Source organism: Arachis hypogaea, chromosome 6, assembly GCF_003086295.3.
Source record: "Arachis hypogaea cultivar Tifrunner chromosome 6, arahy.Tifrunner.gnm2.J5K5, whole genome shotgun sequence".
Lineage (NCBI taxonomy): Eukaryota > Viridiplantae > Streptophyta > Magnoliopsida > Fabales > Fabaceae > Arachis > Arachis hypogaea.
The window spans coordinates 55,418,929-55,425,444 of record NC_092041.1 but is presented as its reverse complement, the minus strand read 5'-3'; the positions used below and the strand labels follow the sequence as shown (position 1 = coordinate 55,425,444).

At 40.4% G+C, this 6,516-nt stretch overlaps 1 non-coding gene across 1 annotated transcript; it reads right to left on the bottom strand.

The window, feature by feature from the left end:
• Positions 1-596: 596 nt before the first annotated feature.
• Positions 597-700, bottom strand: LOC112699586 (small nucleolar RNA R71). Its single transcript, XR_003152532.1, has one exon. It is a non-coding gene; the product is annotated as a small nucleolar RNA R71 (small nucleolar RNA).
• Between the last annotated feature and the right edge of the window lie 5,816 nt (positions 701-6,516).

The window sequence follows — 6,516 nt, the reverse complement described above, 5'->3', positions numbered from 1 at the left end:
TGTGTTCTTGTATGACAGGTAGGAGAGGAGAGACATCAACTCCTCCATATACCGAACCAGAGAGGACCCTTCATAAACTTAGAAGGGAAGCAAGAGGGAAAAGAGTACTGGGAGAAGAAGAATCTGAAGGAGAATCTGAGGACAATTTTGAGGAAGCTCTAGATCTCAACATGGATAGAGAAGTTCACAACCATGAGAGAGCTGATGGAAACAATGCCATTCCCGAGAGGAGGGTTCTTGGTTCATACATAAACCCAACCTCTGGGAATTGTGGTAGCAGCATTCAGAAACCACCCATTCAGGCCAACAATTTTGAACTCAAACCACAGCTAATATCACTGGTGGAGAATCATTGTTCATTTGGTGGGAGTGTTAATGAAGATCCAAACCAACATCTCACAAAATTCCTGAGAATTTGCGACACTGTGAAGTCCAATAGAGTCCAGGAAGATGCCTATAAACTGCTCTTGTTCCCATTTTCACTTAGGGACAAGGCAGCTAAGTGGATGGAATCATTCCCAAGGGAGAGCCTAACAACCTGGGATGAGGTGGAAAGTAAGTTTCTGGCACGTTTCTACCCCCCACAAAAGGTCAATAGGCTTCGATTTGAGGTTCAGACTTTTAGACAACAAGATGGTGAAACTCTCTACGAGGCATGGGAGAGGTTCAAGGATTTGACAAGGAAATGCCCACCAGACATGTTCCATGACTGGGTGCAATTGCATATTTTCTATGATGGACTTTCTTATGAATCAAGGAAGGCTGTAGACCATTCATCAGGAGGTTCATTGAACAGGAAAAAGACTGTGGAAGAAGCCATTGAAGTGATTGAGACAGTGGCTGAAAATGAGTACTACTATGCTTCAGAGAGACACAACACTAAGGGAGTCATGGAGCTGAACCATGTTGATACAATTCTAGCCCAAAACAAGGTGTTTGCCAAGCAACTAGCAGAGCTCACCAGGAAATTAGAAACAAATCAAGTGGCTGCAATACACACACAAGATCAAGAGGAAGTAAGCACTGAAGGAGGTGATTGGGAAGAGGCCAACTATGTGGGAAATCAACAAAGGCAACCATATGATCCACATTCCAACACTTACAACCCAGGCTGGAAAAACCACCCAAACTTTGTGTGGGGAAACCAGCAAACCCAACCACAAAACCACAAACCTTATAACCCCAACCAACATAACAATTCCACATACCAAACTCCAACCAAAGATCATACCAAGCCACACAAAACACTTACTCCCAACCACCATATCATGGCCAAAATAATCAACCTGCCCAACCTAATCCGAACCAACAATTTCAAGATCAATTAAACAGGATAGAAGGAATGCTTGCAAACATGGGTCAGGACATAAGTGAGTTGAAAAGCTTTAGGGATGATGTGAGATCTACCTTAAGGAACCATGGTGAAAAACTCAAGAGGATGGAGTCTCGAGTAGGAGAGCTATCTCAACAGGCCCCCAAGTCAACTGCAGTGTTCCCTAGTGACACAGAAAAGAATCCTAAAGGGGAACAAAAGGGAGTGAGATGGGAAGAATGCAAGGCCATCACCATATTGAAGGAAGTCTCAGAAGAAGAAGGAATCAGACCCTCAGAACAGGAGCCAGAAATCTTGAAGGAAGGTGTGGAAGAAGCTAAGCAGGAAAGTGAAACTGAGCAAACCAAGGAACTGCAAAATAAAGGCATGCTGGAAACATACCAACCAAAAGCACCATTTCCTCAGAGGTTAGGAGGAGGTGAAAAAGGGAAAACATATTCAAGGTTTTAGAGACATTTAAGTCTCTCCATATCAATATTCCCTTTCTTGAGATTCTCCAGCAGATGCCTACACATATCAAGTATTTGAAGGAATTGCTGAGCAAGAAAAGAGTTTTGAAGGGAGGACAAACTGTAATAATGAACAAAGAATGCAGTGCCCTCATCAAGAAGGACATAGTCTCTAAGAAAACAGACCCAGGAAGTTTTCATATCCCTGCATCATAGGGGAAACAAAAATTGACAGAGGATTCTGTGATCTAGGAGCTAGCATAAATGTGATGCCTCTGACTCTTATGAAGAGGCTACAACTGAATGAGGTGAGATCCACTGATGTAATCATACAACTGGCTGACAAAACTCAGAAGCAAGCTGAAGGGGTAGTTGAGAATGTGCTGGTGAAAGTGGGAAATTATTTCTTCCCCACAGACTTTGTCATTTTGGACATGGAGGAAAGCTACCTACACCCTATCATTCTGGGAAGGCCATTTCTAGCCACTGCTAGAGCGCTCATAGATGTAGAACAAGGAGAGCTAATTTTGAGAATACATGATGAACAGCTCATTTTCCATGTTTTCAAACCTGCATCTGAGCCTGAACCAGAACCTGAAAAGCCTAAGGATGATAGTAGCCATCTGTGTTTGGAGGAAAGCAATCCAGCAGCTGAAACTCTGAAACAGTCCTTGGAAGGCAAACAAGAATTGCAAGAGTTAAAGCCACAAGAATCAATAGAAACAGCTCAGAAGGATCCTCCTGGCATAAGGGTCAATGAAGAAATCCTCAAGAGAGAGGGAAGAATTGTAAAGAAATTGCCAAGAGGGTGGAGAAACAAGAAAATTCCCACTGAAGGTTTCTCTCCGGGAGATAAAGTGATATCAAGTCATTATCTGCCAATCCCACCTGGCCTCAAAACCATTCCTTCCCAGCTCCCTCAAGTGTTCACAATCAAGAAAGTTCTTTCTATGGAACATTTGGAAATCATGAAGGAATCAAATGGGGACGTTTTCATAGTGAGAGGAGAGGACATCAAGCACTACAATCCACCCTAACAAGGGACAACCGTCAAGCTAATGACGTTAAAGAAGCGCTTGTTGGGAGGCAACCCAACCTGAGGTAATACTCCTTTGCTGTTTCTTTTATTTGTTTCAATAAAAAGGTGAAGTAGTTTCTGTGCATTGCAAAGAATTAAGTTTGGTGTTTCACACCAAACAATGAATTCGTGGATCAATAATTCAAAGCGGAATGTGTGACTCTAAGTTTGGTGTTCCACCATACAGATCAACTGAACACAACAACCTTTGAATTATATGAAAGGAACAACCATTCTAAGCAATCACAGAAATGCTTAAAATCCTTAGCAGCAACTTCATTCCAAGGAGAATTCAATGATTCAAAGAGCAGAGGAGTAAGTAGGAGACTAAGTTTGGTGTTCACACACCAACATAAGACTCAGAAACTTGCCCATACATAGTTGAGCTAACCACTCAAGTGCTTGAGAAGCAAGCAACTTCATCACTCTTTGCAGGAAAGGAAACAAGGATCTTAGAAAGAACATGAAGCAACAACTAGGAGAAGAAGGAGAAATCAAATTGTTTCCTGGCAACAAAGAGAAAACAAGAAATTTCACAAGGTGGTGTTGTTCCTTGACCATTCTTTAAAAGGCAAACAAAAGCATGCTTGTTTTGGTTTAAACTGTAATTGTTGAATCTTTCTGGAATGTGAAGTTTTTAGTATGAGTGTTGGTTTACTGCTTTGAATAAAGTGAATGCCTAGATGTTTGGATATAACTTCACCTTCTTAAACAAATGCTTTCCATGCTTGTTCTGTTTCCAAAAATAAAAGAAAAGTTTGAACAAAAGTAACTTGGCTCATTTAGTGACAAATCAAGTAGAATTAAGTGGTGGTATGCATGCTTGATTGTTTAGTCAGCTCACTGGAAATTGAGTGTAGAATTATCATTTTTGTGTAGAAGTTGAATACTGTCTATGGATCTTGATGAATAAATGTCTTTGGCCATAAAAAGAAAGAAAAAGAAGAAGAAAAAGCCACTGAAAAAGGCAACCAAAAAGCAAAAAAAAATTGAGAAAATAAGCTAGGCACCAATGGTTTGAACTTCTGAGACAAATGCCTGTGGTGTTTATGTATTAAGGATATGCTTGGATGAATAGTTCTGAGGAGTGTTTCAACACTTGGTAACTTGGGTTAACTAACCCGGGATTATCAACCAAAAGTCCATTATCAAGAGCAACCTAAATACAAAACATTTAGTCACACAAAGAGGTGCTGGGCTGATGAGCGGATAATTTATACGCTTTTGGCATTATTTTTAGGTAGTTTTTAGTAAGTTCAAGCTACTTTTAGGGATGTTTTCATTAGTTTTTATGTTAAATTCACATTTCTGGACTTTACTATGAGTTTGTGTGTTTTTCTGTGATTTCATGTAATTTCTGGCTGAAATTGAGGGACTTGAGCAAAACTCTGAAAAAGGCTGACAAAAGGACTGCTGATGCTGTTGGAATCTGACCTTCCTGCACTCGAAATGGATTTTCTGGAGCTATAGAACTCCAAATGGCGCGCTCTTAATGGAGTTGGAAAGTAGACATCCAGAGCTTTCAGCAATATATAATAGTCCATACTTATTCGGAAATTGATGACGTAACTTGGCGTTGAACGCCAAGTACATGTTGCTGTCTGGAGTTAAACGCCAGAAACACGTCATGATCCGGAGTTGAACGCCCAAAACACGTTATAACTTGGAGTTCAACTCCAATAAACGCCTCAGCTCGTGGATAGATCAAGCTCAGCCCAAACATACACCAAGTGGGCCCCGGAAGTGGATTTATGCATCAATTACTTACTCATGTAAACCCTAGTAGCTAGTTTATTATAAATAGGACTTTTTACTAGTGTATTTGAACATCTTGGGGACGATTAGTTCTCAGATCATGGGGGCTGGCCATTCGGCCATGCCTGAACCTTTCACTTATGTATTTTCAACAGTGGAGTTTCTGCACATCATAGATTAAGGGTGTGGAGCTCTGCTGTACCTCAAGTTTCAATACAATTACTATTACTTTCTATTCAATTCTCTTTTATTCTTATTCCAAGATATACGTTGCACTTAACTTTGATGAATGTGACGATCCGTGACACTCATCATCATTCTCACCTATGAACGCGCGTGACTGACAACCACTTCCGTTCTACTTTAGGCCGGGCGCATATCTCTTAGATTCCCCAACAGAATCTTCGTGGTATAAGCTAGATAGATGGCGGCATTCATGAGAATCCGGAAGGTCTAAACCTTTTCTGTGGTATTCCAAGTAGGATTCTGGGATTGAATGACTGTGACGAGCTTCAAACTCCTGAAGGCTGGGCGTGATGACAAGCGCAAAAGAATCAAGGGATTCTATTCCAACCTGATTGAGAACCGACAAATGATTAGCCGTGCTGTGACAGAGCATAGGAACGTTTTCACTGAGAGGATGGGATGTAGCCATTGACAACGGTGATGCCCTACATACAGCTTGCCATGGAAAGGAGTAAGAAGGATTGGATGAAAGCAGTAGGAAAGCAGAGATTCAAGAGGAGCACAGCATCTTCATATGCCTATCTAAAATTCCCACTATTGAATTACATGAGTACTTCTATCCGTTCTATTTATTTTATTTATCCAATTTAATTCCATTTGACCCTATGATTCCACTCACTAACTGAGATCTACAAGATGACCATAGCTTGCTTCATACCAACAATCTCCGTGGGATCGACCCTTACTCACGTAAGGTATTACTTGGACGACCCAGTACACTTGCTGGTTAGATGTGCGAGGTTGTGAAGAATGTATGTAAGCCATGATATTGTGCACCAAGTTTTTGGAGCCATTACCGGGGATTATTCGAGTTGTGTGAAAGTATAAGTCACAATTTCGTCCACCATGGGCACCAATGTCTCAAGAAGAAATGTGAACTAAAATGCCTGTAGTGGATATGTGTAGTGCACTGATAAGAAAAAGAAAATGCCAAAGGCTTGTGCAACACATGACACTGAGCAAACAAGGAGCAAAGGAGCTCTAAGAAAAAGAAAAACAAAGAAGAGAAAAGTGCCAAGGACATAAGAATAACAAGAGGCCATAGCAGTGTTTAATGGATGCAGTGAAAAAGTGATAATCTTGCCTGATAAGAATGAAAAAGTGATGCTGCAACTTTCTGCATAAAACCCTTCTGATGAACTTCAAATGCTTGCTAATATAGCCAATGTAATTGCTTTCTGTTTCATACTTTCTTCTCAAATAACTCAGGACTTGCTTAGGGACAAGCAAGTATTAAGTTTGGTGTTGTGATGCCAAGGCATCTTAGGCTAGTTTCACTAGCATTTTTCTGTTAGTTTTAGTTGTTTTATGCATTTTCTTGAGCTTAAAGTAACCAAGAATGGTTAAATGAATAACAAAGCAATGAACCATCCAAACAGTATGATTTTGATGCAAATTCCATGAGTTTTTATTATATTACTTGAATGCTATGAATGGAAGATTTCTCATGAAATTTGCAAGACTTTGATGCAGTTGTTTGGATGATTTCAGGGAAGAAGAGGCTAGGCAAGGAAGCAACAAAATCAATAAAGGAAGCTTGAATATCACATGTGGAGTTTAAGTTCCAGTTTAAGCTTAAACTGGAACTTAAACTGCCAAGCCATATAATGCTGGGAACTATCAGTGGCGTTTAAGCTCCAGTTTAAGCTTAAACT